This window comes from Heterodontus francisci, chromosome 2 (genome assembly GCF_036365525.1).
Source record: "Heterodontus francisci isolate sHetFra1 chromosome 2, sHetFra1.hap1, whole genome shotgun sequence".
NCBI classification, from domain to species: Eukaryota; Metazoa; Chordata; class Chondrichthyes; order Heterodontiformes; family Heterodontidae; genus Heterodontus; species Heterodontus francisci.
Window position 1 is genome coordinate 185,224,041 of NC_090372.1, and position 26,047 is coordinate 185,250,087.

Consider the following 26,047-nt stretch of genomic DNA (forward strand, 5'->3'; position numbering starts at 1 on the left):
ATTAAGTCACCTCTCCTCCTCCTTCTCTCTAACGAAAACAACCCCAAGTCCCTCAGCCTTTCCTCGTAAGACCTTCCTTCCATACCAGGCAACATCCTAGTAAATCTCCTCTGCACCCTTTCCAAAGCTTCCACATCCTTCCTATAATGCGGTGACCAGAACTGCACGCAATACTCCAGGTGCGGCCTCACCAGAGTTTTGTACAGCTGCATCATGACCTCGTGGCTCCGAAACTCGATCCCCCTACTAATAAAGGCTAACACACCATATGCCTTCTTAACAGCCCTATTAACCTGGGTAGCAACTTTCAGGGATTTATGTACCTGGATACCAAGATCTCTCTGCTCATCTACACTACCAAGAATCTTCCCATTAGCCCAGTACTCTGCATTGCTGTTACTCCTTCCAAAGTGAATCACCTCACACTTCTCCACATTAAACTCCATTTGCCATCTCTCAGCCCAGCTCTGCAGCCTATCTATGTCCCTCTGTACCCTACAACACCCTTCGACACTATCCACAACTCCACCGACCTTCGTGTCATCCGCAAATTTACTAACCCACCCTTCTACACCCTCATCCAGGTCGTTTATAAAAATGACAAACAGCAGTGGCCCCAAAACAGAACCTTGCGGTACACCACTAGTAACTAAACTCCAGGATGAACATTTGCCATCAACCACCACCCTCTGTCTTCTTTCAGCTAGCCAATTTCTGATCCAAAGCTCTAAATCACCTTCAACCCCATACTTCCGTATTTTCTGCAATAGCCTACCGTGGGGAACCTTATCAAACGCCTTACTGAAATCCATATACACCACATCCACGGCTTTACCCTCATCCACCTGTTTGGTCACCTTCTCGAAAAACTCAATAAGGTTTGTGAGGCACGACCTACCTTTCACAAAACCGTGCTGACTATCGCAAATGAACTTATTCTTTTCAATATGATTATAAATCCTGTCTCTTATAACCTTTTCCAACATTTTACCCACAACCGAAGTAAGGCTCACAGGTCTATAATTACCAGGGCTGTCTCTACTCCCCTTCTTGAACAAGGGGACAACATTTGCTATCCTCCAGTCCTCCGGCACTACTCCTGTCGACAATGACGACATAAAGATCAACAACAACGGCTCTGCAATCTCCTCCCTGGCTTCCCAGAGAATCCTAGGATAAATCCCATCTGGCCCAGGGGACTTATCTATTTTCACTCTTTCCAAAATTGCTAACACCTCCTCCTTGTGAATCTCAATCCCATCTAGCCTAGTAGGCTGTATCTCAGTAATCTCCTCGGCAACATTTTCTTTTTCTACTGTAAATACTGACGAAAAATATTCATTTAACGCTTCCCCTATCTCCTCTGATTCCGCACACAACTTCCCACTACTATCCTTGATTGGCCCTAATCTAACTCTAGTCATTCTTTTATTCCTGATATACCTATAGAAAGCCTTAGGGTTTTCCCTGATCCTATCCGCCAATGACTTCTCGTGTCCTCTCCTTGCTCTTCTTAGCTCTCCCTTTAGATCCTCCCTGCCTGACAGGTACATACTTATCAAGGACACGCATTAGCTGCTCCTTGAATAAGCTCCACATTTCGTTTGTGCCCATCCCCTGCAGTTTCCTTCCCCATCCTACACATCCTAAATCTTGCCTAATCGCGTCATAATTTCCTTTCCCCCAGCTATAATTCTTGCCCTGCGGTATATACCTGTCCCTGCCCATCGCTAAGGTAAACCTAACCGAATTGTGATCACTATCGCCAAAGTGCTCACCTACATCTAAATCGAACACCTGGCCGGGTTCATTACCCAGTACCAAATCCAATGTGGCATCGCCCCTGGTTGGCCTGTCCACATACTGTGTCAGAAAACCCTCCTGCACACACTGGACAAAAACAGACCCATCTAAAGTACTCGAACTATAGTATTTCCAGTCAATATTTGGAAAGTTAAAGTCCCCCATAACCACTACCCTGTTACTCTCGCTCCTGTCGAGAATCATCTTCGCTATCCTTTCCTCTACATCTCTGGTTGTACTGGAAAGTACTGGTGTGTGGATGGTCACCAGAAGGGGATGAGGGGGACAGAGGGAGGAGACTGGAATGGGCTTTGTTGTAACGTGCCTTTTGCCTGTGTTATCGGATAGCTTGCTGATACTCACTGCCCAGGCTCTGATGTGAAGAATTGCCGCTTGGGCAAGTGGACTGCTGTCATCCATGAGTTAATCTTTTCAGGAAACAGTATAAAAAAAGATTAAACAGGAACACTCAGAAAAAGAAGCATTGCACTTATTTGTGAAGCAATACAGATTGCATAGTTGAATATTTTATTTGAGTTTGCTGTCATTGCAGCTGCCACATGTATAGGGAATATCCTGGATTAGCTTTAAATCTGCTTATGTAAGCATAAATAAGACACCAGAGAAGGATTGCATACACTTTTGTTTCAGATTGTATTGTACATTTTGCCTGTCTGCTTGCTTAAAAGATGGTTGGTGTGATATTTTGAATTTAGATTGCATAACAGTACAATTATATTTAAGATTGGTATCATTATTCAAGAAGGGTCGCAGGGATAAACCAGGTAATTACAGGCTAATGAGTCTAACATCAGTGGTTGGAAACTATTGGAAAAAATTCTGAGGGATAGGATTCATCTCCACTTGGAGAGGCAGTGATTCATCAGGGATAGTCAGCATGACATTGTTAGGGGGAGATCATGTCTAACAAACTTGATTGAATTTTTTTCAAGGAGGTGACTAGATGTGTAGATAAGGGTAAAGCAGTTGAAGTAGTCTACATGGACTTCAGTAAGGCTTTTGATAAGGTGCCCATGGGAGATTGGTTAAGAAGGTAAGAGCCCATGGGATCCAGGGCAATTTGGCAAAGTGGATACAAAATTGGCTTAGTGGCAGGAGGCAGAAGGTGATTGTCAAGGGTTGTTTTTGTGATTGGAAGCGTGTGACCAGTGGTGTACCGCAGGGATTGGTGCTGGGACCCTTGCTGTTTGTAGTGTACATTAATGATTTAGATGTGAATATAGGAGGTACGATCAGTAAGTTCGTAGATGACAGGAAAATTGGTGGTGTCGTAAATAGTGAGGAGGAAAGCCTTAGATTACAGGATGATATAGATGGACTGGTAAGATGGGCGGAGTAATGGAAAATGGAATTTAATCCTGAGAATTGTGAGATGATGCATTTTGGGAGGACTAACAAGGCAAGGGAATATACAATGGATGGTAGGACACAAGGAAGTACAGAGGGTCAGAGGGACCTTGGTGTACTTGTGCATACATCACTGAAGGCAGCAGCACAGGTAGATAAGGTGGTTAGGAAGGCATATGGGATACTTGCCTTTATTAGCTGAGGCATAGAATATAAGAGGAGGGAGGTTATGATGGAACTGTATAAAACGCTAGCCAGGCCACAGCTGGAGTACTGTGTACAGTTCTGGTCGCCACACTATAGGAAGGATGTGAAAGCACTGGAGAAGGTGCAGAGGATATTCACCAGGATGTTGACTGGGCTGGAGCATTTCAGCTATGAAGAGAGACTAGATAGGCTCGGGTTGTTTTCCTTAGAGCAGAGGAGGCTGAGGGGAGATCTGATTGAGGTATACAAAATTATGAGGGGCATAGATAGGGTAGATAGGAAGAAACTTTTTCCCTTAGCGGAGGTGTCAATAACCAGGGGGCATAGATTTAAGGTAAGGAGCAGGAGGTTTACAATGGACTTGGGGGAAAAAAATTTCACCAGAGGGTGGTTGGAATCTGGAACACACTGCCTGAAGGGGAGGTACAGGCAGGAACCCTCTCAACATTTAAGAAGTATCTAGATGAGCACTTGAGATGCCATAGCACACAAGGCTACGGGCCACGGGCTGGGAAATGGGGTTAGAATAGATAGGTGCTTGATGGCTGGTGTGGACACGATGGGCTGAAGGGCCTGTTTCTGTGCTCAACAACTCTATGACTCTAAGATTATAAGGCCACAAGAAAGCAGTAAACAGAATGGTATTTAGTCCATCAAACATGCTCTTTCCACAGAATATCTGGAATTGAAAACTAGTCTCAGTAATGGTGCCATGAAACTATCATCCATTGTCATAAAAACCCATCTGGTTCATAATGTTCTTTAGGGAAGGAAATCTGGTTCTTACCTGGTCTGGTCTATATGTGACTCCAGATCCACAGCAATGTGGTTGACTCTTAAAATGCCCTCTGAAATGGCCCAGCAAGCCACTCAGTTCAAGGGTAATTAGGGATGGGCAACAAATGCTGACCTTGCCAATGATTCCCACATTCCATGAAAGAATTTTTAAAAAAAGCCCACTCCTGCTCTTATTTCTTATGCTATAGGTAGAAGATCAGTTATGACAGTATTGAATTCCAGAGCAGGCTCAAAGGGCCAAATGGTCTACTCCTGCCCCTATTTCTTGTGTTGTTATGTTCACAGGACTCTCAGATAGGGTCTATTTACCTAATTCTGGATGGGACGACATCAGTTCTTTTCGTGGAGTCAGTCGAGGCCTATCTCTGTTATTCACTCCTTTCACTCCCTTCTTTTTTCTCTCTGTTTCTCTCTTTTCATTGCTGCCATGCCAGCTGTCTCTCTCAAATTCACCCACTGCAGTTTGATCCCTCCTACAAACATCTCTTAAATTCTGTTTCGTTGCTAATCTTTTCTCAGCTTCAGAATAACTCAATAAAAAATTAGAAAAGAATGCCACAGAATTCAAGTAGAAACATATTAAAATATTTTCTCCCCTTCCCTTGGACAGAGGGTCAGTGCATTCTTCTTCTGTACCCTAAATAACAACAGTACTTCAAAAGTAATTCATTGGCACTGATGGTTTTTGGAACATCCTGAGAATGTGATTGGACGCTGAATAATAAATAAAGTGGCTTTTAGACCGCAGTCCTTTACCTGAGTACCTCTGAGCTATATTCCATCCTGAACTCTAATAAATTGATTCAACATCCCAACCAAAGTTCTGCATTATTACTCTCTGATCCCCAAAGGCAATCAAGTAAAATTCTAGAAAGGGGATAGTCTAAAAATTAGAGCCAGACCTTTCAGGAGTGAAATTAGGAAACAGTTCTACACACAGAGTGGTGGAGGAGTGGAACTCTCTTCCACAAATGGGAATTGATACTAGATTAGTTATTAATGTTAAATCTGAGATTGATAGATTTTTGTTAACCAAAGGTATTAAGGGATACGGGGCAAAGGTGGGTGTCTGGGGTTGGGTCACAGATCAGTCATGATCTCATTGAATGGTGGAACATTGTAGAGGAGCTAAATAATCTATCCCTGCTCCTATGTTCTTAGAATGCCTTATTCACCTCCACACTTCAACTATTTAACTTTGGTCTGCTGACCTCCACAGACAACATTCACCTTCCACAAATCCTGCTACACAGGAACCAACAGGCCCCATGGACTACTAGATCATCTCAGTCTATATTTATCCATATAATCTGCAGTCTCATTCTCATCTCGGTATTTATATAGCTTTATTTTAAAGGAATTAACTATTTTGACAGGAGTCTATTTCACTTATTCATTACTTTTCCTACATAACAGTAACTTCAACTCAAAAGTTATTCATTGGCTGTGATGTCCTTTGGGACATCTTGATAAGATGCTGTTTAAATGTTAAACCTTTGTGCAAAAAACAAATTATCTGAGGTTTCTTAAGGATCTGTGCCTTAAAGTTCTGATATCACTATCAAAGTCAAATTGCCTATTTTTAGTGGCATTTGAAAGCCCTGGCTCGTGTCCTTCCTCTATTTTTCTCTCCAAAACAAATTCAACTCTGCAACTCTCATGTAGCTTATGTTTCAAAATCCTTGAATCATCCTTGCTGCCCTCCTCCAAACCATCTCCCAATATATTTATGTCATTTTGAAGGTAGAGTACCTAAAATAGTACACAAAATTCAAAATGTAGCCTTGCTCATGAAAATGACAATGTTAAAATATCAAATGCCCTTGTAGTGACACTGCTTGTAGAAATTAGGTGAAGTGTTTCAAAATTACATTGAGCTGGATTCTGCAGACTTGAATAAATTCACAGTTTTTCAGAAAGATTTGTTGCCTTGTACTGTTAAAGAAATTGACACTGTTTTCAGAGAAGTTTGGCTTAATGATGTAGATACTGTGAGTTTTGCTCTGAGCGTGCTTCAGCGGAATTAAATATATGGTCAATTATATATCTGTTTTCTAGAGAATCTTTCTGTAAGTGTACATGTTTTGCCACATCTTCCTGATCAACGTTTTGCTCTTATTTGCTTCTTCAGGTGGTGGTGGTGGGAGAAGGGAATTCTTAATTAAGTTTTGGTGGAACCAAATGTAGATGTGTTTTCAATTTCTTAATTGGGCTGATTCCATGAGTTGACCAGCACTCTCTGGAAGCCCAAGTTAGGAAATCACAGGCCCAATTGCTGGGCTGCGTGCTGGCCTAGATTTTCTGACCAGGCACCCCTAGAGTTTGAAGACATTTATGATCCTTCATGCTGCATGCCTCATTTAAACTGGAAAACTAACAGAAATTAAGGCAGGGTACCTCTGCCCCGCATTTTCTATTGTTTCTTTTTATTTGTTCATGCAATGTGGGTTTGCTGACTAGGCCAGAATTCATTGCCCATCCTAACTGCCCTTGATAAGGTGGTGGTGAGCCACCATCTTGAACTCCTGCAGTCTATGTGGTGTAGGTACACCCACAGTGCTATTAGGTAGGGCGTTCCAGTATTTTACCCAGCAACGATGAAGGAACGGCAATGTATTTCCAATTCAGGAAGGTGTGTGACTTGGAGGGAAACTTGCAGGTGGTGGTGTTCCCTATATGCCTGATGCCCTTGTCCTTCTAGGTGGTAGAGGTCATGGGTTTGGAAGGAGGCTCAGTGAGTTACTGCAGTGCAGCTTGTATATGGTATACACTGTCGCCACAGTATGCCGGTGATGGAGGAAGTGAACATTTATGGTGGTGGATTGGGTGCCGATCAAGTGGGCTGCTTTGTCCTGGATGGTATTGAGTTTCTTTCTTTTGCTTTCTCAGGTAATTTTCCAATATGTGAAGTACCTTGCAGTCACTTCCAGAAAAAGATGTTTGTATTTTGCTGAAACACTATGCTTCATCTTGTCTAAGTTGTACCATCTTCCCAAGGCCTAGTCTTCATAAATTCAAACTACCAGTGTCTCTTGCTTGTCTGCACTATCTCTGTTGTTTTTCCTGATAGCATTTGTTTTAGTTTCCCAGTTCAGTAAGTTCAGCAGGTTTATTTTAGAAAGACTGAAATTTGCACGAGAGATTCTGTTTTCAGTCCAGTTTGGTTCATGCAGAGCATGATGGGTAATATGGTCAAATTTTTGTTTTTGCTGTGAATTGGTTTAAAAAGTTTTTTTTTGTCCCACATTACCACCCCCCCCCCCCCCCACCCCGCCCCACAAGTATGTAGTGTGTCATGTCACACTATGACACTTCTAACAGTTGTTTCTTTTCGGCTTTTCAAATCAGTGGTGGTCCTGATATTGTTATATCTTGGCTGTAGTAATGTTTTTCCAGATTGCTAAATGTTCCAGGCAGGGGTGGAATGTTATGACCACATTTAATAACATATTTGAGCAAGTTGGATCTAAGCGCATTATTTACAAGCACTACAGTAGTGACACACTCTAACAATACGCATCCAGCATACTATTTAGCTAGTTCTACCCTATTATGGACTATTAAGTGCTTATGATTTATTATAGCTGAACTGAGTCACATACTGGTGTAATTGTTACTTTAAATCACTAGTAGTATTCTAACAGATTAATTTCCTAATTAAGTGCTTATCTGAATAGGCAGCTTGTGAAAATACTTGATAAGGAAATATCCTTACTGACGTCTCATAATCAGCACCTTACTAACCTAGCTATTGCTAACGGGTGTAGAGAATGCCACTCCTCAGCTGCAGATCACCACACTCAATGATATTCTGTATTTTTTTGCAGGATGGCTGCTAATCTTAAGTTATCGCACATAATTACATATAATTCAGGCAACAGATCATGATACAAAGAAAATCATAATACATTGTACAGAAAGCTACAGTTTATCCTATCCTCAATAAATCCTGAACTTCAAAGATTCCCCAGTTCTCAAAGAACAAAGAACAAAGAATAGTACAGCACAGGAACAGGCCATTCAGCTCTCCAAGCCTGCGCCGATCTTGATGCCTGCCTAAACTAAAACCTTCTGCACTTCCGGGGTCCGTATCCCTCTATTCCCATCCTATTCATGTATTTGTCAAGATGCCTCTTAAACGTCTCTATGGTACCTGCTTCCACCACCTCCCCCGGCAACAAGTTCCAGGCACTCACCACCCTCTGTGTAAAGAACTTGCCTCGCACATCCCCTCTAAACTTTGCCCCTCTCACCTTAACCCTATGTCACCTAGTTACTGACTCTTACACCCTGGGAAAAAGCTTTTGACTATCCACTCTGTCCATGCCGCTTATAACTTTGTAAACCTCTATCATGTCGCCCCTCCACCTCCGTCGTTCCAGTGAAAACAATCTGAGTTTATCCAACCTCTCCTCATAGCTAATGCTCTCCAGACCAGGCAACATCCTGGTAAACCTCTTCTGTACCCTCTCCAAAGCCTCCACGTCCTTCTGGTAGTGTGGTGACCAGAATTGCACGCAATATTCTAAGTGTGGCCTAACTAAAGTTCTGTACAGCTGCAACATGACTTGCCAATTTTTATACTCTATGCCCCGACCGATGAAGGCAAGCATGCCGTATGCCTACTTGACTATCTTATCCACCTGCGTTGCCACTTTCAGTGACCTGTTGACCGGTACGCCCAGATCTCTCTGCCTGTCAATACTCCTAAGGATTCTGCCATTTACTGTATACTTCCCACCTGCATTAGACCTTCCAAAATGCATTACCTCACATTTGTCCGGATTAAACTCCATCTGCCATTTCTCCGCCCAAGTCAATTCCTGGATTATCCTTGCTACCCTTCTTAAACAGAGGAACAACATTGGCTATTCTCCAGTCCTCTGGGACCTCACCTGTAGCCAATGAGGATGCAAAGATTTCTGTCAAGGCCCCAGCAATTTCTTCCCTTGCCTCCCTCAGTATTCTGGGGTAGATCCCATCAGGCCCTGGGGACTTATCTACCTTAATGCTTTGCAAGACACCCAACACCTCCTCCTTTTTGATAATGAGATGACTGAGACTATCTACACTCCCTTCCCTAGGCTCATCATCCACCAAGTCCTTCTCCTTGGTGAATACTGATGCAAAGTATTCATTTAGTACCTCACCCATTTCCTCTGGCTCCACAAATAGATTCCCTTCTCTGTCCTTGAGTGGGCCAACCCTTTCCCTGGTTACCCTCTTGCTCTTTATATACATATAAAAAGCCTTGGGATTTTCCTTAATCCTGTTTGCCAATGACTTCTCATAACCCCTTTTAGCCCTCCTGACTCCTTGCTTAAGTTCCGTTCTACTGTCTTTATATTCCTCAAGGGATTCGTCTGTTCCTAGCCTTCCAGCCCTTACGAATGCTTCCTTTTACTTTTTGACGAGGCTCACAATATCCCGCGTTATCCAAGGTTCCCGAAACTTGCCAAACATATCCTTCTTCCTCACAGGAACATGCTGGTCCTGGATTCTAATCAACTGACGTTTGAAAGACTCCCACATGTTAGATGATGATTTACCCTCAAACAGCCGCCCCCAATCTAAATTCTTCAGTTCCTGCCTAATATTGTTATCATTAGCCTTCCCCCAATTTAGCACCTTCACCTGAGGACTACTCTTATCCTTATCCACAAGTACCTTAAAACTTATGGAATTATGGTCACTGTTCCCGAAATGCTCGCCTACTGAAACTTCGACCACCTGGCCAGGCTCATTCCCCAATACCAGGTCCAGTGTGGCCCCATCCCTAGTTGGACTATCTACGTATTGTTTCAAGAAGCCCTCCTGGATGCTCCTTACAAATTCTGCCCCATCCAAGCCCCTAGCACTAAGTGAGTCCAGTCAATATAGGGGAAGTTAAAATCACCCACCACTACAACCCTGTTACCTTTACATCTCTCCTTTTACTCTATCCATCTTGTGGATAGTTCTTACTGCATATTATTTCTCCCTAGCCCTTAATTGTCCCAATCCAAATTTTAAATCTCTTTTACTTTAATTTTACTCCTTCTGACCATCATCAGTGTGTTTAATTCTAACCTGATTGTTTAAAAGCCATTTAATGGAGTATGTGCCAATGATTTAAAATGCTGTCTCTCTCTACTGGCCACATTAACTGTTTCATATTTTGCTGTTGTCAAGTAACAACATGTTGAAGACCTGTTCTTCAGTGCAGGTTTACCATGCATTTCTGCATGCTAGCTGTTTCACATGGAACAAATCACATTTGCACATTCATACTGGTATCCCAATATCATGCCACTTGTTCCATCTGATACAAGCCATTCTTACACTTTCAGGTGATCTTTTGTCTGAAGACTTTTGCTTATCGCCGATGCGTGGTCCCAATGCCTTGGGTAGTGGCCAGACTATCAAATTCAGTTCTCTTTAAAAGTTCATGGTCAAGGATACAAACATCTCCAAGAGAAAGCTATCAATTTACTAGTCTCATCTTCACTTTTCTGACTTTTATTAGCAGGTTCTGGACTTCCTGGAAATACTGTACCATATTAATATAATGGTTTGAATTCTGATCCTGCCGATGTTGTGTTGGCCATTTCCTAAAATTCCTCTCCCATCAGCCAGATTTAATATTACAGGCACCACCTTGTGATGCACATCAGGCTACAATATCATCCCTGTCTGAACTATTTCTAATCCATTTGACTTTCTATGGGAGCCGAACTGTGTATACCATGGGGCTGGCCTTATCCGCATTATTGTGCGGTCCCTTGGACAGGGGCTCAAATACACACACCCACACATAGGGCTGGATTTGTCTCGACGGCAAGATGAAAAAACAGCAGCCCGCCCATGTGGACTGCATGCCATACAGCTGCCGCAACCTTCTGTGCGGCAGCTCATTTGCATCCCCGGGGCAGGCTGCACCCCCCCCCCCCCCAATCATGTGGAGAGGGCGGGCTGTCTGCCGCCAGCAATGGCATCAGGTTTCTGTGCGCAAGTGCTGATGCCATTTTTAAATGTCAGCCTTACTGTCTAATTTAACTATTTAAAGGTAAATTGAATTAAAATAAATAAATACATCTCCTTTGCCCTGCTCCCATCCCCCAATAACAATTAAATTAATTATTTGCCCTTTCCCCCCAAAACACTTATATTTACCATTTGACCTACCCCCCAAACTGCACAAACTTTCAACTACAACCCTTCCCACCATCCCCTACATCCATGACCTTAATTTGACCCCATTTTCCAACCCCCCCCCGCCGCACTGATAAACTTACCTGCCCGCCTCCCAGATGGGAATCAGAAGACGCAGGAGGGCAGCCGTCGGGTTGAAGATTGCAACGAGATATCAGGCGGAGACGTGAGCTTAATAAAATCAATCATTTTAATTTATTTTTAAATATTCAAATTGGGGTCCTGGCGCTGAGTGGCGGGGGGTCTGCCACGAGGTCTTGCCGCTGCTGGTAATATTGGGCCGGGCCCTCTCAGCATCGAGGTGAATGGCGGCCCTCTCTCGGAGGCATTTTCCGCCCCCCCTCCCCCCCGCCATGAAACCTGATGTCGGGGGGTTGGTAAAATCCAGCCCATAGTTTTGTACCATCACTTGGCTCCCCACTTGTGATTCCTGTGGCTTACCGGGAAAGCCTTTCGTTAGATTACACCCAGGTGATTTTGCAATTCCCATTTGGTTGTGTGATTTTCCATCTCTATCTTTTATCTTAATTGGGGAATCCCATTAAATTACTATTCTATCTCATTCATGAGCCCTGGCAGTACTTTACTATCCAACACAATATTCTGACAATATTTTTAAAACAAAAATCATATATTCCCAAGTGGTCCCAATTAATAGCACATTTTTTTTGTTTGTTCTTTATTTTAGATGACCTTTTATTTTCTCAAAAGTAACCCGCTAAATTGCGCCTGACATTTTATCATTTCAAAATGATCCCAAATTCAAATAGCAGTGTAGTTGGGTTGGGAGATTTTGTCAATGTTATATTTTATTTCTCCCCAAAAGAAACTTTCTTTTTCTTGATACCCCGGAACCACTTAGACTGCTTTTAATTGCTCTTTTTTTTTACTAAAATTTGATTATCCCCTTAAACTCCAGATAGATTTTCCAGTTCAGTTTTTGAAATAGCAACTCATATCAATTCTTTTTTAATCAATGCCTATCTCAGAAACAATGACGCCCTGGCTTGGTGCTTTTACATGGTTTTTTATGTTAAAGACAGAAGTGTTTGCAACTGGTAAAGAGCTAACTTTCATATCTCCCCTTCTCAAGCACTATGTCTTGAAAGATAACAAATGGGTTAAAGTCAAGTCTTTGAACGGCACAGCCTTTAGTCCAAATCATCACCATGCCGTGACATTTGATGTCTGCAGACAAGTTCTTAATTTTTTTAGAACAGCTAGATCTCCTGCTGTGGTATCAATATTCATGTGGCCCTGGAAACCATCGACACATGTTTAAAAAACCCCACAAAAAATCCATTTTGACTCTGCAAGAAGAACCTAAAGGGTTAACTTCTTCAATCATATCTGTTAGTTTAGAAACTTAAAATTTTATAATGCCCAATATATCAGCACTCAGCAATACAAAAGTTTAGTTTAGTTTAGTTTAGAGAGACAGCACTGAAAAGTTGTGTTTTTTAAATTCTTTAGTGGAATGTGAGCATCACTGGCAAGGCCAGCATTTGTAGCCCATCCTTAATTGCTGCTGAGAAGGTGGTGAGCTGCTTGGATGGTCAATGGCATTACCATCGCTGAATCCCCCACTATCAACATCCTGGGGGTTAACATTGACCATAAACTGAACTGGACCAGCCACATAAATACTGTGGCTACAAGAGCAGATCAGAGGCTGGGAATTCTGCGGTGAGTAACTGACCTCCTGACCCCCCCAAAGTCTGTCCACCATCTACAAGGCACAAGTCAGGAGTGTGATGGAATACTCTCCACTTTTCTGGTTGGGTGCAACTCCAACAACACTCAAGAAGCTCAACACCATCCAGGACAAAGCAGCCCACTTGATTTGGCACCACATTCACCACCTTCAACATTCACTCCCTTCACCACTGACGCACAGTGGCAGCAGTGTGTACCATCTACAAGATACACTGCAGAAACAAGGCTCCTTTGACAGCACCTTCCAAACCCGTGATGTCTAGGACAAGGGCAGCAGATGCATGGGAACATCACCACCTGCAAGTTCCCCTCCAAGTCACACACCATCCTGACTTGGAACTATATCACCATTCCTTCACTGTCGCTGGGTTAAAATCCTGGAACTCCTTTCCTAACAGCGCTGTGGGTGTACCGACACCCCAAGGACTTCAGCAGTTCAAGAAGATGGCACACCACCATCTTCTCAAGGGCAATTAGGGATGGGCAATAAATGTTGGCCGAGCCAGCGATGTCCACATCCCACCAACAAATTTTTTAAAAATACATACTGAAATGTGATGTTACAAATGTGAGGTAATGCATTTTGGAAGGTCTAATGCAGGTGGGAAGTATACAGTAAATGGCAGAACCCTTAGGAGTATTGACAGGCAGAGGGATCTGGGCGTACGGGTCCACAGGTCGCTGAAAGTGGCAACGCAGGTGGATAAAGTAGTCAAGAAGGCATACGGCATGCTTGCCTTCATCGGTCGGGGCATAGAGTATAAAAATTGGCAAGTCATGCTGCAGCTGTACAGAACTTTAGTGAGGCCACACTTAGAATATTGCGTGCAATTCTGGTCGCCACACTACCAGTAGGATGTGGAGGCTTTGGAGAGGGTACAGAAGAGGTTTACCAGGATGTTGCCTGGTCTGGAGGGCATTAGCTATGAGGAGAGGTTGGAAAAACTCAGATTGTTTTCACTGGAACGACGGAGGTGGAGGGGCGACATGATAGAGGTTTACAAAGTTATGAGCGGCATGGACAGAGTGGATAGTCAGAAGCTTTTTCCCAGGGTGTAAGACTCAGTTACTACGGGACATAGGTTTAAGATGTGAGGGGCAAAGTTTAGAGGGGATGTGCGAGGCAAGTTCTTTACACAGAGGGTGGTGAGTGCCTGGAACTTGCTGCCGGGGGAGGTGGTGGAAGCAGATACGATAGCGACGTTTAAGAGGCATCTTGACAAATACATGAATAGGATGGGAAAAGAGGGATACTGTCCCCGGAAGTGCAGAAGGTTTTAGTTTAGGCAGGCATCAAGATCGGCGCAGGCTTGGAGGGCCGAATGGCCTGTTCCTGTGCTGTACTGTTCTTTGTTCTTTGAAATGTGTTCAGAGAGTCATTAGAATATGGAATGCTTTAGCACATGTTGTTATTGAGATAAAGATTGTAACATTATTTGAAGGGAAATTGGTCAAATATTTGAAAAGAAAGAATATAAAAGGATATGGGGAAAGCACAGGGAATTGGAATTAAACAGTTTCAGTTGAAGTGCTAGCTTCTGCCTAGATGGTTCAAATTACTTCCTTCCTTTCCTGCAGTAATTTTTACGATTTAATGAGAAATAGAAAATAAAAAGCAGGTTGCTTCAGTGTCTGAAAAGAGAAAAGTTGGGTTAATGCATCAGGTGTTAACTCATTGGAACTCATACAAAGTCTGCTTGTCACTGAGGTTACCCAGCCACCTAACATAATTGCAAAATTCTGCTGCTTTCATTAAATGTCTCAGAAACTTTTAAGTGAAAGCAAAGATCATTGACAGAGGCAGATGAATTACAGATGTGAATGGGCCCCTTGTTGGACATTGCAATGCAAAAATAACTTGAGTTAGATCTGTAATCACCAATGGCCATCCATTATTTCACTCTACATGTAAAAGATACTTCACTGTGCAGTCTTGGTGGGAATCAATTGGGAAAACAGCTGTTGTGGACTCCCCTTCAATATTAATCAGGAAACAAAAATCACGTAACACACAAGTATTAGATCTATGATTACATAGATTTCCAGTGTGCTGACAGTTTCCTCCATGAGTTCCTTTGTTAATATTTCTTGGTTTTGTTGACATTTTAGACATAACTGGTGATCTCCTTTGCTTATGGAAGATGATGGGCTGAATTTTTTAAAGCCCGCTGCCAATCAAAATGGTGCGGCGAGCCACCGCGATATTTAGCGCGGCAGCTCATTTACATGGAGGGGGCGGAACACCCGCCCCCGATGACGTAGAGGGGGGCAGACACTCCATTTCCGGCGCCACCATGCAGGTGCCGCCACCATTTTTAAAGGGCTTCAAGCCCTTCCGATTCATTTCAAATTTTAAAGGTACAGGAGGGAAAAAATTAAAATGTTACTATCTGTTTAAATCCCCTCTCTCAGCCCCCAATGAGTAGTCAATATTTAAATAGCTCTTTCCAGTCAAAAAAATTACAATTTTTATTCTGACCTTCACCCCCCTAAACTTTCTCCACTTTGCCCTTCAACCCCATCCCACCATCCCCTCCACCAATTGGGTTGACTAGGCCTATATTCACTAGAGTTTAGAAGAATGAGAGGGGATCTCATAGAAACCTATAAAATTCTAGCAGGACTAGACAGGCTAGATGCAGGGAGGATGTTCCCGATGGCTGGGAAGTCCAGAACCAGGAGTCAGTCTCAGGATACGGGGTATGCCATTTAGAACCGAGATGAGGAGAAATTTCTTCACTCAGAGGGTGGTGAACCTGTGGAATTCTCTACCGCAGAAGGCAGTGGACGCCAAGTCATTAAATATAATCAAGAAGGAGATAGATATATTTCTTAATGCCAGAGGGATCAACGGATATGGGGAGAAAGCGGAACAGGGTACTGAATTAGACGATCAGCCATGATCTTTGTGAATGGCGGAGCAGGCCCAAAGGGCCGAATGGCCTACTCCTGCTCCTATTTTCTATGTTTCTATGTCTATGTTTCAATCGCGTATGTTTTTGCTATTCCCCGCCACCACCCTGAAAGCTTCACTCTTTCCCCCCTCCCCACCAGTGTTACGCATTGGATCTCTGAACAGAGATCTGAAGGCACGGGACTTTTGGCAACCGGTTGGAATATCGGCGTGGGACAGCTGTCATGACGAGATAAGTAATTATTCATTAGCATTGATTTAACTATTTAAATTACATTTCCGTCGCCAAGCAGCACTTTGTGGGGGGGCCGCCACAAGGCCTTGCTGCCGCCAGTAAAATGGGGCAAGCCCTTCCCAGCATTGTGGCCTGTGGCAGGCCTCTCCTGGAGATATTTTGCGGCACCCCCGCCACAACCCGATGGGTCAGTGTCTACTGGTACAGCGATATGTCTGAGATCAGTGCCTACTGGTGCTGCGGCAGTGTCTACTGGTGCTGTGATGTGTCTGAGGTCACTGTTTATTGGTACTGTGATGTGTCTGATATCAGTGTCTACTGCTGCTGTGATGTGTCTGATGTCAGTGTCTACTGGTGCTGTGATGCATCTGATGTCAGTGTCTACTGGTGCTGCGATATAGAATCATAGAATCATAGAAAGTTTACAGCACAGAAAAAGGCCACTTGGCCCATCGTGTCTGTGCCAGCCGAAAAACATTCCACCCATTCTAATCCCTATGTCTGAGATTAGTGTCTACTGGTGCTGCGATGTGTCTGATGTCAGTGTCTGCTGGTGCTGTGATGTGTCTGAGATCAGTGTCTACTGGTGCTGCGATGTGTCTGATGTCAGTGTCTGCTGGTGCTGTGATGTGTCTGAGATTAGTGTCCACTGGTGCTGCAGTATGTCTGAGGTCACTGTCTACTGGTGCTGCGATGTATCTGAGGTCATTATCTATTGGTACTATGATACGACTGAGGTCAGTGCCTATTGATGCTGGTGTCAATAACTATAGATCTCACTCTGCGTATTGGAAAATAAAACTTGATTAGAGAGCAGCAGAAGGAAGCAGCACCAGGAAAGATTAACAAGAGTGAAAATGTGACAGGCAGGAAGACAGGTACATGGAACACAATTGCAAAATGGAAAAGATACAAGGAGCATTTAGTACTGTGAGATTTGGCCATTCAAAGTAGGGCTGTAAAAGAGCTCCGAAATTGAAAGGTAAGATTTACAAAGCTCTGTTCTTCACAACTATTTACTATTAAAGAAAGACTTAGGACAATCACAAAAATCTTAATACTTTAGAAAGCCTAGAGGAGTATAGAAAGTACAGGGGTGAAGTAAAAAAGGAAATTAGAAAAGCAGAGAGGACATGAAAAATTATTGGCAGGTAAAATGAAGGAAAACCCAAAGATGTTTTATCAGTACTTTAAGAGCAAGAGGATAACTGAGGAAAGGGTAGGGCCTATCAGAGATGTAAAGGGAACTTATGCATGGATGCAGAAGTTGTGGGCAGGGTTCTTAATGAGTTTTTTGTCTCTGTCTTCACAAAGGAGAGGGTTGATGTAGACATTGTAGTAAAAGAGGAGGAGTGTGAAATATTAGATACGATAAGCATAATGAGAGAGGAAGTACTAGAGGGTCTGACATCCTTGAAAGTGGATAAATCACCAGGACTGTATGGATTGTATCCCAGGTTGTTAAAGAAAGCCAGGGAGGAAATAACGGATGCGCTGAGGATCATCTTCAAATCCTCACTAGATACAGGAGAGGTACCAGATGATTGGAGGTCTGTGAACGTTTTACCATTGTTTAAAAAGGGTGTGAGGGATAGGCCAAATAATTATAGGCTGGTCAGTCTGACCTTGATGGTAGGTAAATTGTTAGAATCTATTCTGAGGGACAGGATAAACTACCACTTAGAAAGGCATGGATTAATCAGGGATAGTCAGCATGGATTTGTTAAGGGAAGGTCATATCTTACTAACTTAATTGAGCTTCTTGCGGAAGTAACAAGAAGGATTGATGAGGGTAGTGCAGTGGATGTGGTTTACATGGATTTTAGTAAGGCATTTGACAAGGTCCCACATGGCAGACTGGTCAGTAAAATGAAAGCCCATGGGATATAGGGGAATGTGGCAGATTGGATCCAAAATTGGCTCAGTGACAGGAAACAAAGGGTAGTAGTCGACGGATGTTTTTGTGAATGGAAAGTGGTTTCCAGTGGTGTTCCACAGGGCTTAGTGTTGGGTCCCTTGCTATTTGTGGTATATATTAATGATTTGGACTTAAATGTGGGAGGTATGATTGGGAAATTTGCTGATGACACAAAAATTGGCCGTGTAGTTGATCGTGAAGAGGATAGCTGTAGACTCCAGAAAGATATCAATGGTTTGATTGAGTGGGCGAAAAAGTGGCAAATGGAATTCAATCCAGATAAGTGTGAAGTCATGCACTTGGTTGGGGGGGTTGGTGGTGGTGGGGGGAGGTGCAAATAAAGTAAGGGAATACACACTAAATGGGAGGATATTGAGAGGGGTAGAAGAAGTGCACCTTGGAGTACATGTCCACAGGTCCCTGAAGATGGCAGGACAGATAGACAGAGTTGGTGAAGAAGGCATATGGAATGCTTTACTTTATTAGCCGAGGTATAGAATTCTAAAGCAAGTATGTAATACTGGAATAAAAACAAGAAAAGCTGGAAATACTCAGCAGGTCTGGCAGCATCTGTGGAGAGAGAAGCAGAGTTAATGTTTCAGGTCAGTGACCCTTCTTCAGAACTGAGTTTCCAGCATTTCTTGTTTTTATTTCAGATTTCCAGCATCCGCAGTATTTTGCTTTTATGTAATACTGGAACTGTATAAAACACTGGTTAGGCCACAGTTGGAGTATTGCGCACAGTTCTGGTCACCACATTGCAGAAAGGACATAATTGCTCTGGAGAGTGTAGAGAGGAGATTCACAAGAATGTTGTCAGGGTTCGAAAGTTGCAGCTATGAGGAAAGATTGGATATGCTAGGGTTGTTTTCCTTAGAACAGAGGAGGCTGAGGGGTGACTTAATTGAGGTGTACAAAATTATGAGGGGCCTAGATAGAGTAGATAGGAAGGACCTGTTACCCCTGGTGGAGAGGTCAATTACCAGAGGGCACAGATTTAAGGTGATTGGTAGAAGGATTAGAGGGGACATGAGGAAAAACTTTTTCACCCAGAGGGTGGTGGGTGTCTTGAATTCACTGCCAGGCAGAACTCCTCGATTCTTTTAAAATGTACCTGGACATGCACCTGAAATGCTGTAACCTGCAAGGCTATGGACCAGGTGCTGGAAGGTGGGATTAGATTAGGCAGCTAGTTTTTTTGGCCAGCATAGAACGATGGGCTGAATGGCCTCCTTCTGTGCTGTAATTTTTCTATGGTTCTACTTGCATATAGCACCCTTCAAGACTTCAGGACATCCCAAAACACTTTACAGCCAATGAAGTACATTTGAATTGCAGTCACTGCTGTAATGTAGGAAACATGGCAGCCAATTTGCGCACAGCAAGCTCCCACAAACAGCAATATGATAATGATCAGATAATTGTATTTAGTAAGGCTGATTTTGGGATAAATATTAGCCAGGCCACCGGGACGAACTTCCCTGCTCTTTATCAAAATATTGCCATGGAATCTTTTACGCCCATGTGAGAGAGCAAACAGGGCATCAGTTTAACATTGAACAAAAGGAAGCATCTCTAACAGTGCAGTGCTGGAGTATCAGGCTAGATTTTCTTTGTCTTTGGAATGAGACTTGAACCCACAACCTTTTAACACAGAAACAAGAGTGTTACCAACTGAGCCTGCATTTATTGCCTGTCCCATGGTAAAAAGCAAGGAAAACGGCCTCCCAGAGCTTGACATGGAAGTTGTGCTCTGGCACCAATGACACCTGTAGGTTCTGGTGCCCTACAGACCAATGCATTTGTATTGGAGCTTCGGGACCGATTTTGACAGCAAAGCAACAAGGTAAATGGGGTATCAGGTGAACTTGACAAAAGCCTTACTAGCCAACTGAGAAGGAAATCCTTTAAAATACTTTCCCAGCCCTGAGACAGCTTATAACCTCTTTCAGTCACACCATCACCTGGGATCCAAAATGCAAAAAACTTAAAAATCATTTCTGCAGATGTTACAGGATAGGAAAGAAGGACTGCAAAAGAAGCCAATCCTCAAAGGGCCATTAGCAAATAAGGACTAAAAAAAACTTATGCTGTGAATCAAAATGTTGGAACATAAGAATATTCCATTGTTCTAAGATTTTCGACAGAGGAAAGACAGTCTCCTGAGGAGCCTTCAATTTGTCTGCTGAAGAAATGATTTTATGGAAATTATGCAAGTGACAGGGAAGCTGGGAGTTGTAACAGTGTTTAGTGTTTGTGCACACTGTACCATGGATTCTTTTTACATATCTGTATGGCATTCATTCCCACTGCATCCTATGAAGGTAAAAATATTCACCTGCAAATGTACTTGTGAATATGACCTGATGAAGAGTTTGTTCTGCCAGATGCCTGCTCATCCCACTTTTCTGGGATCCAGCTCAATTGACAGGAGTTACCCTCTGCTACCTTGTCCAAGTGGCCACTCATCAATTGTGAACCTGGGGAGAGAGAGAGCAAGTGAATGTCGACAGGCTATTCGACTGTGGAGTGTGTCACATAAAACCCAAACTGTCCTTACTTGAAGCACAAACATTTTCTAGCTTTGGGTCACTGAAGAGAAAAGTTTCTTTACACTTTTTTTAAGGTCTATGTCGTTCTGTGTGATATTTGTGCAAAATAAATAATTTAATGGCTGTTAAAGGGCGGCACAGTGGCGCAGTGGTTAGCACTGCAGCCTCACAGCTCCAGGGACCCGGGTTCGATTCTGGGTACTGCCTGTGTGGAGTTTGCAAGTTCTCCCTGTGTCTGCGTGGGTTTTCTCCGGGTGCTCCGGTTTCCTCCCACAAGCCAAAAGACTTGCAGGTTGATAGGTAAATTGGCCATTATAAATTGTCACTAGTATAAGTAGGTGGTAGGGAAATATAGGGACAGGTGGGGATGGTTGGTAGGAATATGGGATTAGTGTAGGATTAGTATAAATGGGTGGTTGATGTTCGGCACAGACTCGGTGGGCCGAAGGGCCTGTTTCAGTGCTGTATCTCTAAATCTAAAATCTAAATCTAAAGAAAGAACTTTCATTTCGAGAGTGCCTTACCATGTTGTTTAGAAAGATCGCCAATAATGAATTACTTTGAATCGCTATCATTACATAGGCCACTGTGGCAATCATGTTACACATAAGATCCCATAAACAGAAACTAAATGAATGACCAATATTGTTTTGATGGTGTTAATTGAGGATAAGATGGTAGCTAAAACTCTGAGAAAACTACCTACTTCTTTTTGAATAGAGACATTTTTTTTTATTTCCAAAATATACTTTATTCATAAAAATATGTAAAAATTACATTGCCAAACAGTTTCAAACAGCACCAAAAAATACAAACATTGCAAGGGAGATCAGTTTCCTTCAATACTATCATGAGTTTCTTCACAACCCTTCCATTTCACAATTGTCATGCCAATTACAGTTTTACATTTACAGCAAATGAAAATATTAACGATACAGTTCGAGGGGTTTCCCATGGATCCAGCCCCTCAGTTCAGCTTGGTGGGGGGGACCTTACACTGTGGTCTTTCCCCATTGAGCCTTTGCTGCGGCTGCCCCAAGCTTTAGTGCATCCCTCAGCACGTAGTCCTGGACCTTGGAATGTGCCAGTCTGCAACATTCGGTGGTGAACAACTCTTTGCGCTGGAAGACCAGCAAGTTTCGGGCAGACTAAAGGGCATCTTTCACTGAATTGATAGTCCTCCAGCAGCAGTTGATGTTTGTCTCGGTGTGCGTCCCTGGGAACAGCCCATAGAGCACAGACTCCTGTGTTACAGAGCTGCTTGGGATGAACCTCGACAAAAACCACTGCATCTCTTTCCACACCTGCTTTGCGAAGACACATTCCAGGAGGAGGTGGGCGACCGTCTCTTCCCCACCACAGCCACCGTGGGGGCATTGTGCGGAGGGGGCGAGACTTCGGGTGTGCATGAAGGATCTGACGGGGAGGGCCCTTCTCATCACCAGCCAAGCTACGTCTTGGTGCTTGTTTGAAAGTTCTGGTGATGAGGCATTCCGCCAAATGACTTTGACGGTCTGCTCGGGGAACCACCCGACAGGATCCACCATCTCCTTTTCCCGTAGGGCCTTGAGGACATTCCGTGCAGACCACCATTCCGGTGGTCAAAGGTGTTTTCCCGCAGAAACTGCTCCACGAAGGATAGGTGGTACAGCACGGCCCAACTGCATGGAGCGGTCCGCGGCAATGTGACCAGGCCCATCCTTCGCAATACTGGGGACAGATAGAACCTCAGCACGTAGTGACACTTGGAGTTTGCGTACTGGAGATCTACACACAGCTTGATGCAGCCGCACACGAAGGTGGTCATCAGGATGAGGGCCATGTTGGGTACATTTTTCCCGCCCTTGTCTAGAGATTTGAACATCGTGTCCCTCCGGACCTGGTCCATTTTAGATCCCCAGATGAAGCGGAAAATGGCTCGGGTGACTGTCACAGCGCAGGAGTGGGGTATGGGCCTGACCTGCGCCACGTAGAGCAACAACGTGAGCGCCTCGCACCTGATGACCAGGTTCTTACCCACAATGGAGAGAGATCGCTGCCCCCACATGCCCAACTTTTGTCGTACCTTGGCTACTCGCTCCTCCCAGGTTTTGGTGCACGCCCCGGCCCTTCCGAACCATATCCCAGCACCTTCAGGTAATCTGACCTGACGGTGAAGGGGACAAAGGATCGGTCAGCCCAGTTCCCAAAGAACATGGCCTTGCTCTTGCCATGGTTAACTTTGGCTCCCGAGGCCAGTTCGAACTGGTCGCAGATGCTCATCAGTCTGCGCACGGACAGCGGATCCAAGCAGAAGACGGCAACGCCATCCATGTACAGGGAGGTTTTAACCTGAGTGCCTCCGCTGCCTGGGATTGTCACCCCTCTTATGCTCTCACCCTTCCTAATAGACTCAGCAAAGGGTTCAATACAGCAAACAAACAAGACCGGGGAGAGAGGACAGCCCTGTCTGACTCCAGATTTGATCGGGAAACTTTCCGATTCCCACCCATTGATTGAGACTGCGCTACTGATGTTTGTGTAGAGCAGTTGGATCCAATTGCAGATTCCCTCCCCAAACCCCATTTTGGAGAGCACATCCATCATGTAGGTGTGCGATATCCTGTCAAAAGCCTTCTCCTGGTCCAGGCTGATGAGGCAGGTGTCCACCCTCCTGTCCCGTACATAGGCGATCCTATCCCTGAGTAGCGCGAGACTATCAGAGATCTTCCTGCCGGGTACAGTACAGGTCTGATCGGGGTGGATCACCAACTCCAGAGCAGACTTGACTCGACTGGCTATGACTTTGGACAGAATCTTGTAGTCAACATTAAGCAGTGAGATGGGCCGCCAATTTCTGATTTCTGCCCTCTCCCCCTTCCGCTTGTAAATGAGGGTGATGTTGCCTTTCCTCATGGATTCTGACATGCTGCCGGCCAGGAGCATACTCTCGTATACTTCCAGCAGGTCCGGGCCGACCCAGTCTCACAGGGCCGAGTACAACTCGACCGGTAAGCCGTCACTTCCGGGAGTTTTACTCGTCCCGAAGGACTCGACGGCCTTTGTCAGCTCGTCCAGAGTTAGCGGCTTGTCCAGTCTCTCCCTCCTGCTGTTATCTAAGACCTCTGTGATAGATGACAGGAAGGACTGGGAGGCTCTGCTGTCTGTGGGCTTCGCGTCATACAGCCCAGCATAAAAGGATTTGCTGATCCTTAGTATGTCGGACTGCGAAGACATTACCGAGCCATCTTCTTCCTTCAGGCTGCTGATAACAGAGCTCTCTCTGTGTACCTTTTGGAAGAAGTAACGCGAGCACGTCTCATCCTGCTCGATGGAGCGGACTCTGGACCGGAAGATGATCTTGGAGGCCTCCTTGGCAAAGAGTGAGGCCTGCTGCCTCTTCACCTCTTGGAGGTCCTCCTTGACCTCGACCCCCATCGACTGCAACCGGAGTAGATTTTGCATACTTTTCTGGAGTCGGGACATTTCCCTCTGTCTCTCTCTCGCCCTCTGAACACCTTTGTGGATGAAGAACCTCTTGAAGACATGGGATTTTTAATGTCCACCTAACCATGACCTCAGCTTGACATCTCAACTGGAGGAATGCCTTCTCTGATGATGCAGCATCTCCTCAGCATTACACTGGCTTAGATTATGTACTGACATCCTGAAGTGGAGTTTGAAACAATCCTGTTGCCAGTCAATGTGAGCTGAAATTGTTTTTTATATTATTGTTTAAGACACATTCAGTGAACACATGGGGAGGGCACACCCCTAATTTTATGTTTCCCTTGTACAGCAGAAAAGTCAGCACACTTATGCCCTGTTTCACAACACTTACAGTTAAAGCCATTGTTTTGCAAATCATGAGTGGATGCAAGAACTTGTTCCTCAGCCTTCTGCAACTTTAACACTGACGCCTCAAATCTATTCTCCTGATTTCCATTAAGGGTATGGCAGTGTTGTGATTATTGCCAGGACTAGTAATCTGGAGAACCTGAGTTCAAATCCTATAATGGTAGTTTGAGAATTTGATTTAAATAAAAATCTGGAAATTTAAAAAATTGATGGTTTTAGTAAAATAGTGACTATGCAGCTTTCAGATTGTTACTAAAAACTCAACAGGTTCACAAATGTCCTTTAGGAAAGGACATCTGAAGTCCCTTTCTGACTTATATGTGGCTCCAGTCTCATAACAATGTTGACTGTCCTCTGAAATTGCCTTGCAAATTGCAACATGACATTTCAAGACGAAGGAGGCTCATCACTATTTTATCAGGGTAACTTGGATTGGACACTAAATGCTGTCCTTTCCAGTGACTGCTATTATCCTGAGAATGAATGAATAAAAAAAGCTAGTCAAAATGACAGTGGGGTTTACCTATCCTTGTCGTCTTATATTGGTGTCAGCTTCAACAAATGAGTCAAGTATAACGTAACTTATGTAATATTTATTCCCCCACCCCAACCCACACTCACTGGGCAGCCAGCAAATTAAAGTGAGGCCTGAACATGAAAATGGTCTGAGGCTCTATCCAGTGCCATTGGCCGGGTGTTGCGAATGCTCTGCTCGCTGTCTGTACATTTGGACTTGGCACATTGGGTCTGGCGTGCCCTCCTCCTTGCCTCTTCTCTGTGAGTGCTGGCTGGTTTGGGACAGTGACTTTGTTATCTTTGAATTTAACGTAGCTGAAGTCTGACCGAACAATGAGAGGTGGTGCGCGAGAGGACAGAGGTGGTTCATTCATTTTTCATGAATCTTGGAGGAGATCTATAAAGGAGCCCTTCAATTGCCTTGCGAGTTATTGTGCTTCGAGGGCTCAATTTCTCCAGCACCATGGCGGCAGGCTAGGGAGCGGGGGAGCTGGGAAAATGGGGGGAGCTGCATTTGGATGGCTCCCCGATGCATTGCTACCACTGGGGATCTTTCCTGGGGTGGGCTGGGAGTAGGATTGGCTGCCGATTCCCATGGAGGCAGGCAGCCAATTAAGATTTCCAATTAGGGGTGACTATGTGAGCTTGCCACCATCTTGCTGCCGGCGGAGGACCCCTGCTGCACGCGGAGGCCGTCAGCTCAATGAAGGTGGGCTTCCTGCAGCAGTCCGGGGTGGGGGTGCCATCAGTGCCAGAGGCTCCATGCCCCAAAGAGGGAGCCACTGGCAGGAAAGTCTCCACCCGAGGCCCAAACAATTCACCCAGAGGGGTTTTCCTTCCACTCCGAGGGGCCAAACAGTTTTGCCCCTCATAATGTTTATTTTAGATTCACGCCTCTGAGGGCATGTCCATGTTGCAGAGCCTTCGCGGTCCCCGACCTGCCTCCGCAGTGCCCACCTCTCCTGGTGGGGCTGCTGAGGCTTCTGAGCTGT